This window comes from Maylandia zebra, linkage group LG2, assembly GCF_041146795.1.
Source record: "Maylandia zebra isolate NMK-2024a linkage group LG2, Mzebra_GT3a, whole genome shotgun sequence".
NCBI lineage: Eukaryota > Metazoa > Chordata > Actinopteri > Cichliformes > Cichlidae > Maylandia > Maylandia zebra.
Window position 1 is genome coordinate 7725918 of NC_135168.1, and position 12277 is coordinate 7738194.

Sequence of the window (12277 nt, forward strand, 5' to 3'; positions counted from 1 at the left end):
TTGTGCCGATAATAGAAGAGACAGACCACATTCCATACCCCCACCTTACAGAGAGCAGAAAGACAAGGAGCCGAGGTCATAACTTAGGCGCCGTAAGAGAGAAAGAATGTGAATGTTTAGGCTTTTACGACTAGGTGGGGGCCGCTAGAAGCTATAAGAGGCTGTCACCACTTTGAGACTTGCTGTGACCCTCTGCAGGCAGGTCTCCCCATCATGATGGTTCTTATGCTCTTAAGTGTTGAATTATATGGAAATAAATGATTGTTGATTGAGCATTTATACACCGAGTACTGTCCTTCCTTCAGCCCAAAGATTCAAAGAATTGGGAGATTTTCAACACCTTTGACCTTTTCTTTAGGTGCACAGAGGAGTCTGTGGAAACATCCAGAACTGAGGCAGTGCTACAGATGTCTTCAAATAAAGTTTTGTATTTAACCTGTTATTGTGCAGCATACAGCCCACACAAAGTTAACGAGTGGCATTGACATGTAAACAGTAAACAGTACTCCATGTAATCAGAATCAGAATACTTTATTGATCCCTGGGGGAAATTATTTTTTGTTACAGTGCTCCATTTTAAACCAACATTAAGACAAGACAGACAATACGCTAACTAAGAATAGTACAATATATACATATATATTCATACATACATACATAAGTCACTCATAAATAAATATTTGGAAAAGAAACATGTGTAGTTGTAGCAGCAAACAGTGTGTTAAGTGGATGCGTTGTACAGGGAGATGGCCACAGGCAGGAATGATTTCCTGTGTCGTTCAGTGGTGCTTTTCGGTAATCTCAGTCTCTCACTGAACGAGCTCCTGTGACTGACCAGCATGTCATGGAGTGGGTGGGAGGTGTTATCCAACATTGTCTTTATCTTGGACAGCATCCGCCTCTCCGACACCACCTTGAGGGAGTCCAGCTCCATCCCCACAACATTGCTGGCCTTACGGATCAGTTTATTAAGTCTGTTGGCATCTGCGACCCTCAGCCTGCTCCCCCAGCATGCAACAGCATAGAGGATCGCACTGGCCACCACAGACTCATAGAAAATCCTCAGCATTTTCTGGCAGATGTTGAAGGACCTCAGTCGCCTCAAAAAATAGAGACGACTCTGGCCCTTCCTGTAAAGTGCTGTGGTGTTTTTAGCCCAGTCCAGTTTATTGTCAATGTGTACTCCAAGGTATTTATAGTCCTCCACAATGTCAACACTGACCCCCTGGATTGAAACAGGGGTCAAGTGTTTCCTGGTCTTCCTGAAGTCCACGATCAGTTCCTTGGTCTTTGCCACGTTGAGCTGCAGATGATTCTGCTCACACCACGTGACAAAGGAGTCGACCACAGCCCGGTACTCTGTCTCATCATCCCTGCTGATGCATCCAACCACCGCAGAGTCATCAGAAAACTTCTGAAGATGGAGGTCTCTGTGCAGTGGCTGAAGTCTGTGGTGTAGAGGGTGAAGAGGAAGGGGGAGAGGACAGTCCCCTGTGGCTGGATGGCAGTAGCGTGACTCCCCAGTCAGCCTTTGACCAGTCCAGTGTTTCTATTTCAGTCATTTAAACATTGTGATATCCAGATAAGTGAAATACCCTCCACAGAACAGCAGCATGACTACATGATCTCCCTAATCCGGCGATACAGGAACAGCCGACTGTCTCCACTACTCCACTTTCTCTTAGCATTAGCCTTGCTAAGTGTTTAGCCTGATTAGCGTTCTGGCTCGGCTCTACAGGTGCTTTAAGAAAAATAAAGTCGTCTTGTTTGTTGAGCAGTACTTTATCAATGTTGTTGCTGTGCAGGTAATTATACGCCTCGGTGCTCTTATAATTACACAATTCCTCGCCAACAACGCCTTCGGAAAATACAAGTCATTAATAATGTGGATGTAGCTAACATCGGGCCATAGTTTAAAGTCATCTACCGTGAGAAGTGACGAGCGAGGCACTGCTACTGAACTGTTAAGATTTTTAAAACATCTCTACTGTCTATACACCTTTAATGTGTTGCCATTTACACCAGGTAAAAACACCTGATTCATTCCAGTTTCTCTGCTTTCACTTTGATTCATGTCAACACGAAGCCTGAACGTCTGTGATGAACACACTATCAGCATCACTGACATATTTCATCATTTAAAAACACTTCCTGTCACTGTGGTGGTTACAGTGACATCATGCAGTTTATGCTTTGACCTCCAGAGGGCGACAAATCAGCACAGACAGAGAGCTCCATTCAAACTTTGCTGCCATCAGGAATAATTCTTCAAATATAATCATCAGTGTTTGAGCAGTTATGATATCAGGGACAATCTAGACATGTGTGACAATACTGGACATGTCACATGACACACCTCAAACATCATGTGATCCACTCTCAGTCTGCACTTTCATTCATGACTTCAACAGGTTGAAATGAGCTTTGAAGAAACATTCAGTGAAATAAATCTTTCATGGATTCATGTGAGCAGCAGATGAACTTTACAAAGAATCAGTGGATTCATCTTCTGTTTTAGATCAACTTTGATCACTTCGAGCCATCTTAAGTCCGTTTGTTCTTCTCACTCACTAACGTCTCATATGATTTCAGATCCCTGCTGTTCCCCAGCTGCCCTGTAGGTGGCCTCAGTGTGTCTCACACCATTTACAGATGATTACAGGTCGTTTACAGTTCAAACAGGTCCAACATAAGAAATATGTAGAAAATATCCTGGCTATAGCACTTTGGGTCAAAGTGCAGATGTTCCAGATGTTCTGAGTCTGTCTGTGTTTCATGTTAACATGTAGATGTTGGACCAAAGTGAAGCTTTTTGATGTGACTGCAGGAATGTGAAGTGTAACTCTGAGCTGTAGGAAATGAAACTAAATGGACTTTTTCTCCTTTATTTATAGGAAAGTGTAGGAGAGCAACAGATGAACAAGCGTTACTGTAACAGGAAACATCAGAGGACCTTTATGTTCATCATCATCACTGTTTCCTTGTTCTGTCACAAACACACAACACTTCCTGCTCTCTCTCTGATGGATCTGATTGGCTGTTTCATTCACAGGAGGTCAGGGCGTCACACAAACAGCTTTAACTGCACAACGACACACTTTAAATCATCTGCAGACAAACCTGTGTGTTTGATTTATGAAGAAATAATAAAGACGTGTGTGCAGCTGTCCATGAAGCAGCTTCTCACACAAACTCTGACACTTCAGCCACTTTAATTCCTGCAAAGCTGCGTAACAAAGAGCTGTGACTGCTATGAGCTGCTGATGATGACTGCATGAAGCTCTCAGCTGAAGCTTCTTTCATTTATTTTAATGTTAATGTCGCCCTTTTAAACAAAATAATATTTTCCAGTTACAGAAATCATAAAGTCCAAACTAAAGTGCTACTGTTGCTATATGCATTTTATATAAATCATGGATGATGGTCCTGACATGAAGGAAGAGAAAGTTACAGGTTGCATCCTTTGACTTTGTCTCCGTGCCTTTGGGCGATTTTCAGAAGGACAGATGTTTCTGTTCAATTCTTAAATCAATTTTTTCAAACACAAACACTATTTTAAAGCTTCTAGAGAGTAAAATATTCATGATAATTATAATAACAATAATAAAAACAAAAGCTCTCAGATCCATCAAACCAAGCAGCAGAAAGAACAATAACTGAAGAGAAAACTTTAACCTTGTAGACTTCATTATGTTCCAGCTGCTCTACAGACGCTGTGACCTCGAACTTAAGCAGGTCGTAAAGTATGTGCAGCTCAATAACTTCATAATCAGACCCTGTGGTATTTAGGCAGCAGAACAACTAAGAATAACAACTACAAATAATGTTTTTAGGTTTCTGTTGTACTGCAAGGTTCTGTACAGGAGAACCAAACCAAGAGCAAATATTACGTCTCATTTACACCTGAGCACGAAGAGCCATCAACATTTAGCAAATTGAATCATCTTTGTTTAGATGCAAGAAGAATCATATAGAAATGAAAAAGTAGAAATAGAAATCCAGAGCAAAGATATCCTCTAATTCAGCGTAGCACATGTGCAGCTGCTGCGATTCACGTAAGCATTCGGCTCGTCGCTGTTGCAGATTTTTCTCTCGCTGTTCTGGCTCACAGCGCTGCAAACACAAAAATAAATATCCCCAAAGGTGTGAAAGGGAGCTAATTAGTAAGAGTATTGTTACTCTCCGCAGGAGTCGTCCAGCAGTACAAATCAGTCCAATAACAAGGTGTGTAACATCTAGCAGGGTGACAGAAAAACCCAGGCTAACTTCTAAGGACCTCAACGTCTCTCTCACATTGTGTTTTTTAAACATGCTTCCATTTGTCACTTCAGTCTTTACTCTGAAATACAGGAAGAGAAATCATGGCTGAAACAATTTCTCATGAAACCAGGGGTGTGGTCCAACAGTCAGTTTGGTGAGGAAGGTTCCTAACTGAGAGAAGTGACCCAGAAGTATCTGTGTAGCAGCCACAATGAATCCAGATCATGAGCTTTATTAACTGATCAAAGTCTCTTCTTTCATCTTCTGTATCATTCAGTTTGCATTGGTAATGCCCATTATTGTAATGCTTTTTTAAGACCAGCAAAACTTTATTTCACTTTGGGTTAGCTGGGATAAGTGATGGATGGAGGGAATTTTACTTCAGCCACAGAAATCCTAAACAGGAAGGAGGAGCAGAGTTACAGTGGATCACTATCCAGCAGGGAAACAAGGTTTATTTCAATTTCTTGGCCATGAGTGAGATTTACTGAGTGGGCAAATTAGGGAGACGACACCATCAGATCCCGAGCCCTCCATGTGTTAATCAAGAGACGGCTGCTGTGCTACATCCATAAATAATGAATAAATTAGGAGCTAAAGCTGAAAGGACAGTTTATTTGTACCATCTTCACGTGAACACATTCAAGAACATCACAGATGAAGAAACATTAAAAACTTCCACACTACATAAAGCAAGAAAAATAGTTTTTCTTTCAGGTGGTTTCAGAAAAACAGAAACATCAAACATCTCCAAGACTCTCTTTGAAAGAACTAAAAACCTTTGTTCTCATGGTCCAATCATGAGTGAACTCCCCGATGAAGCCTTGTGTGCTAAAACATGTCAGAGTTTTAAAGGTTAAACATGAGTTTCCAAAACGTTTTGCTGGAGAACAATGAACTATTTGACTGAGTTTCAATCATTTACAGACGAGCAAAACCAGGACAGAGAAAAAAGGACAAAACTGACTCAGTAAAACAACAGAAAAGAAGATCCCATGTAGATCTGTATTATGTAGAAGTTCAGCCCAGTAACCAGTTCAGTTCAACACAAGTTTAAATGATTCTATCTGAACTCTGTGGAGCCTGATCTCAAGCTTTTTGAGTCTGACACAGAAACCAGAGGATCTTTCTGTGTCTTCAGATTCACTGTGATCCAGTGATGGGAGTGATTTCAGCCCTGAGTGATCGCGCTGATGTTTGCACAGAGCAGACAATGAGGTGAATGTTTGGGCACATTGGTAACAGTGAAACAGTTTATTAGTAACGTGGGATCGTTTGTGTGCAGAGTATGATCTGAGCTTCCTGAAGCTCTTGTCACACTGGTCACAGCTGTAGTTTCCTTCCATGTGTCCACGTTCATGCCTGTTACGATTACTTGACTGTGAGAAGCTTCTCTCACAGTGTCTGCACTTGTGTGGTTTCTCTCCTGTGTGGACTCGTTTGTGTGTTTTAAGCTTCCATGCAGTGGTGAAGGATGACCCACACTGATCACAGAGGTGCTTTTTAACCCCACTGTGAATCAGTTCATGTTGTTTTAAATCACTTGGTGTGGTGAAGCTTCTCCCACATTCTTTGCAGTATTTCAGTTTGTCTCCAGTGTGTCTACGTTGATGTCTTTTTAGGGTCTTTTGCCGACTGAAAGTTTTTCCACAGAGGTCACAATGAAAGTCTTTCCCACCACCACAGTGATGACAGGGTTGAGAACTGGATCCATCTGTGTCGCTCTGCTTCTAAACAAAGACACAAAGACAGTGTAAGTCAGTCCTTCAACATTTGTATCCTGAACGTCGCCTGAAATAAAGAGCATCTCTGCAGACGTCCAACTACATTTGACTGTTTCAGTTAACACACTCAGTTTACTGGGCTGCAATAACTACAATACTACCACCATAATACTACAGTAATACTAAAATCATAACTGAAAGGAAAATCTGAATAATCACTCAGAGCTGCTTTTCCATGCAGTAGAATTGCTAACATGCTAACACAGTTTAATGAGCAGAGTAGTTCCAAACAGTCAGGCTAAAATGACAAGATAACAATATAAATACATACCTCACAGTAGCTGCACTTGTAGACTCTCTTTCTGGTGTGGATCTGTTGGTGTTGTCTCAGGTAATGTGGAGATTTAAAAGTCTTCTCACACAGGTCACATTGATAAGGTCTCTCCTCAGTGTGGGTAAACATGTGTTGTTGTAAGTGTGCGTCTGTTGTAAACTGTTTGCCACACTGTTCACAGCAGTACACATCATGTCTGGTGTGGATGCGTAGGTGTGTATTTCGGCTCCCTCTCCGGCTGAAAGTTTTTCCACAGATGTCACAGCTGTATGCCTTAATTCCAGAGTGGGTAACTAGATGCTTCTGTAAGCTGCTACTTTGAGTAAAAGCTCTGCCACACTGATCACAGCTGTACGCTTTAACTCCACTGTGGATGAGTTGGTGTTGTTTTAGGGAACGCTTCAAGGAAAAAGACTTTCCACACTCGTCACAGCTGAACGGTCTCTCTCCAGTGTGGATGACCTGATGCTGTTTTAGTGAAGCCTTCAGAGTAAACTCCATCCCACACTCGTCACAGCTGTATGCCTTAATTCCAGAGTGGGTAACTAGATGCCTCTGTAAGCTGCTACTGCAAGTAAAAGCTCTGCCACACTGATCACAGCTGTACGCTTTAACTCCACTGTGGATGAGTTGGTGTTTTTTTAGGGAATCCTTCAAGGAAAAAGACTTTCCACACAAGTCACAGCTGAACGGTCTCTCTCCAGTGTGGATGACCTGATGCTGTTTTAGTTTAGCCCTCACAGTAAAACCCTTCCCACACTCGTCACAGGTGTGTTTTTTCTCTCCCTTTCTTCTGTGAGGTTTGTCGGCCTCCTGAGAGCGCTGACTTCTGGCTCCATGTTGGTCCTGCAGTGACAGAGATACAAACAGAGGCAGTGAGTGAAATGCAGTCGTGGAACAAACTCAACCTTCAAACTCCATTAACACTAGTTTTAAACCTGAAGGTGGAGCGTGGCACCAAACACCTTAAAGGTCTCTTATCCCCACCTGCTGGTAGTTCTAACACATTACATCCAACCTGCTGTTAAAGATAATTCATGACTGTTCAAACACTAAAATCATGCCCATCCCTCCTGATTGTGTACACACACACACACACACACACACACACACACACACACACACACACACACACACACACACACACACATTATTTTATAATTTAGATTATTTTGTTGTTTCCTATTACATATTTCTATAATTTGTATAAATTTATACAGAATTATTCAGTGATAATAAATCCTATGTTTGTTTATTCTAAAGGAACCCTGTTAGCTTCCACAACAGATGTTGCTCGTCTTCCGTCAAATACTCACATAAAATATTACACAATAAAGTGGATTCAAGATATCCACATAATTTCACTCTTACATCCACAGTGAGGTTTCACAATTGTTCAAATATAAGCAATCAATAATAATAATAATAATAATAATAATATCAATAACATTGAGGCACATTACACAAATTTCAAAAACAAATCATGTCTTACAATATTTACAACAACTAAAAGCTCTGTAAATCGGCTTTTAAGTGTTCATTGAAGTTTTGAATAATTCTCTAATTTTTTAAGGCAACTTATTCCACTTAAAAGTTGCTCTAAATGTAACAGTTTTACAAAACGTTACTTTTAACTCGAGCATTTACTAAATTGCAGCTTGTTGAAAACTGTGTAATATGATGATGTATTTCATCTGGATACTGCAGCTGAGCAGAATAAATGTGGTGTGTTTAACAGAATTGCTTTCTTTAGAACTACAAGTAAGCCATAGAATATTTTAGCCTGTACAGGAAGCCAAGAAAGGTTATTATGCATTTGATCAATATTAGTATAGTATGAACATCTTCACACTAATCTGGACGCCTTATTCTGGACTAACTGAAGTCTGTTAAGATCTGTCTTATTAGCTGCTGACCAAATGATTGAACAATACTCCAGATGAGACATTACTAGTGCATTAATGACATCTTTCATAATGAAGAAGTGATACACAAAGAGCATTTCATAGCCATAGCTATGCCTTGTCGGCAGAGTTATGTGACATTAGTGATGTTTGTACTTTCAGCGTTAACTTGGTTTTAAAGCCTTTAAAATATACGCCGTTCAATAGTCGACCTTAATCTGACAGAGAATGTGATGATTTTGTGGATAATTAAAGTCAGTCATATATCCACAAACACAACAAGCTGAAAGTCAGTGATGCTGCTCGGTTTGCAGTCCTGAACATCACGGCACAAGCAGGATTCACTGCACTGTTAATGTTAGCTGTGTTATATTGCTGCCTCTGTTCGGTGGTGTCGAGCCAAACGCACTTTAACGTGTGTTTGAACGAGCTGACGGTTCACTCGTTAAGCTGAAAGAAAGATGCTTTAATCACAGCAGTCACACATGTGTCCACTGCACCATCTGGAACTCTTCTTGTTTACACTCGTAATAACACAAACACTAAATCCTGCTTCTCTGGTGCTGTTGTGTAGCAGTGTGTACACCTGAGACTGTCACCTGTCTGTCTGTCCTGCACTCTTTCTCTGTTTCTTTCTCTCTGATTGTGGAATAAAAGTATTCATTCATTTCATTTCATTCATTTATTTGTTCATTTTCAGGCACAACAAATACCTATATTGAACATAAAATACACAAAACAAAAAACAAAAATTGCCTGAAAAAGGAGTGGGACGAAGAAAACTTATTAAATCCCACCCCTATACTCACTCATCAACAAAAAAAACAATAAACTTCCCGCAGCTACGCCCATCATTGCATACAGACCCATCAACAGCCCCGGGCACATACAAGCATCTAAGCGGCAGCTCGCAAACAACAATTAGAGTCTTCATAACTGAATACAGAATATATAAATTATAAATTGCATTACCACAGGTAACAGGCAGTAATAACTACAAGTAACAAACACACATACATATACATACATATATATCTACACACACAAGTACATATATGTACATACATACGCACACTTTTTTATTTTTTTTTATTTTGGAATCCATACCAGCAATGGTAAGAGAACAGACATTACAGAGCACACTAAAACCATCATTGAGTATACTGTGACCAGACCAACTGTTTGTAGAGAAATTTAAATCTATGAATATTTTTGCATTGTTTCAATTGTAAACTCAGACTGTTCCAGATTTTCACACCACATACAGACACACAAAAGCCTTTACGGGTTGTTCGAGTTCTGGGTAATTTGAATTCTCCAAAGCCTCTCACATTATAAACCTTTTCTCGAATTTCAAATCTAGTTTGTAAATTTGCCGGTAAAAGTTTAGTAAAAGCTTTATACAAAATTATGGATGTATTGTAATTAACCAGATCCTGGAATTTAAGTAACTTTGCCTGAAGAAAGAATTTGTGAGTATGATCTAGATAACCAGCCTTGTGAATAATACGCAGTGCTCGTTTCTGTACTGTGACTAATGGATTAGTTGTATTTTTATATGTATTTCCCCACACTTCCACACAATATGTAAGATATGGAAGAACCAGAGTACAGTACAGAGTACGAAGTGCATTTTTATCAAGGAATTGTTTCACTTTGTTCAAAACTGCGAGGCTTCTAGAAATTTTGGTTTTTATGTGTCTGACGTGGGGTTTCCATGAAATTTTATTATCAATTACGACTCCCAAAAATTTGTTTTCACTCACATTATCAATTGGTACACCTTCAATGATAATTGGTAATTCTATATTATATTTTAAATTACCAAAAAACATTGCTTTAGTTTTATTTATATTTAATGATAATTTATTTATGTCCATCCATTTTTTTATTAATTGTAGCTCCCTGTTTACGGTCATTACAAGATCAGTATAATCATCGCTACTGAAAAATATGTTGGTGTCATCTGCGAACAGTATGAGTTTAAGTACTTGAGAAACATCAAAAATATCATTTATGTATACATTGAAAAGTTTTGGTCCCAACACTGACCCTTGGGGAACACCACATGTAATACCAAGTTTCTCTGAATGGTAATGCCCTATGCTAACATATTGTTCCCGACCTGTTAGGTAACTTTTTAACCAGTTACCAGCTTTCCCTCGAATACCATATCTTTCCAATTTATCCAGTAAAATTGAGTGATTGATTGTGTCGAAGGCCTTTTTGAGATCAACAAAAATACCAACTGCATATTTATTTTTATCCAGTGTATCAGTAATTTCTTCTACTGCCTCAATTATCGCCATTGAAGTGGTTCTTTGCGTTCTGAAACCATACTGACCAACATTTATTATTTGATGTTTTTCAAGGAATTTTTCTAATCTTGAATTAAAAAGTTTTTCTAGAATTTTTGAGAATTGAGGCAGTAGAGAAATAGGCCTATAATTGGTAAAACTGTGTTTGTCATTACTTTTATATAGTGGTATTACTTTCGCAATTTTCATTTTTTTTGGAAAACAACCGGACTGAAATGATAAATTACAGATATATGTTAAGGGACTAGCAATATTCAGAATAACCTGTTTAACTACAGACATATTTATGTCATGATAATCCATTGAAGACTTACTTTTACATTTTAATGTGATATTTATTACTTCTTGCTCATTTGTAGCTGAGAGGAACAGTGAAAAGGGATTTGATTTTATATTACTGATATTTTCATTTTTATGACACGGGATGTCCGCTGCTAGTTCCGGGCCAACATTTATGAAGAATTTATTGAACCCATCGACAATATTACTCATGTTGTGATTTTCACCATTTGCATCAGTAAAATATTCAGGATATGATGTTCCAGAAGATCCTTGTTTAATTAAGTTGTTTAACACATCCCAAGTTCCTTTTATATTGTTTTTATTTTTATATAATCTTCTTCTATAATAAAGTTGTTTGCTCGTTCTTATAATATCAGTCAATTTATTTCTATATGCTTTATATCTTTGTTCCACTTCTTTTGTTTTTACTTTGATAAACTGTTTATACAGATTGTTTTTCTTTTTGCAAGCATTAATAATTCCTTTTGTGAGCCAAGGACTTTTTATCTTTTTTTTCTTTGTCATGTGTTCGTTTACAGGACAATGTTTATTGTACCACATAGTAAAAATATCTAGAAAATTATCATAAGCCTTGTCCACATCTGACTCTTCATACACCGAACTCCAATCTTGTTGTGCTAAATCAAAATTGAAGGCATGAATTGCTTCTTCATTTATTGTTCGCTTTGCTATCATGATCTTGGTATCTATTTTTTTTAAATCACAGTCACACAAAGTAAAAACTGGTAAGTGGTCAGTTATATCACAGACAAGCAGACCACTATTAATTTGGAAATCCATGACATTAGTAAAAATGTTGTCAATAATAGTGGCGCTATGTGATGTTATTCTGCTTGGCTTTGTTATTGTTGGATATAGTGATAAGCTGTACATCGTGTCAGTAAAGTCATCAATGGCTTTTAACCTTGTTGGATTTAGCAAATCAATGTTAAAATCACCACAGATAAATAGTAATTTTTGGTTCACCGAAGCAACGTTTTTTCTATCCATTCATTAAAAGTGTCAATACTTGAACTGGGTGTCCGATATATACAACTTATTATAACATTTCTCTTTTTTTCATTCATAATCTCAATAGTCAAACATTCCAAAATTCCATCAATAGCCATAGACATAGTTGTTACAACATTATATTTTATAGAGTTATGAACATATATAGCAACCCCGCCGCCCGCCTTATTTAATCTATTCATGTATGTTAAATCATATCCATTCAAACAAAAATCTATTCCTTTATCGACATTGAACCAAGTTTCAGTGATGGCTATAATACTAAAGGGGCGAGAAAATTGTTGCAAATAGTCCTTAATGAAATCAAAATTAGAGTACATACTTCTGCTGTTAAAGTGAATTAATGAGAGCTTCCCGTCTAGGTTAATTTCTTTTTCATATTGTTCCTGAGTGAAATAATTACAATTTTTAACAAAAGTAGAG

The 12277-nt window shown here is 38.4% G+C and overlaps 1 long non-coding RNA gene across 1 annotated transcript in view; it reads right to left on the reverse strand.

Moving 5' to 3' along the window:
* Nucleotides 1–515: 515 nt before the first annotated feature.
* The window catches only part of LOC143420732 (uncharacterized), a 441774-nt gene continuing 430012 nt past the window's right edge, over nucleotides 516–12277 (reverse strand). The window contains exon 2 of the long non-coding RNA XR_013100439.1: nucleotides 516–1201. This is a non-coding gene — a long non-coding RNA (uncharacterized LOC143420732). The remainder of the gene's footprint in view (nucleotides 1202–12277) is intronic.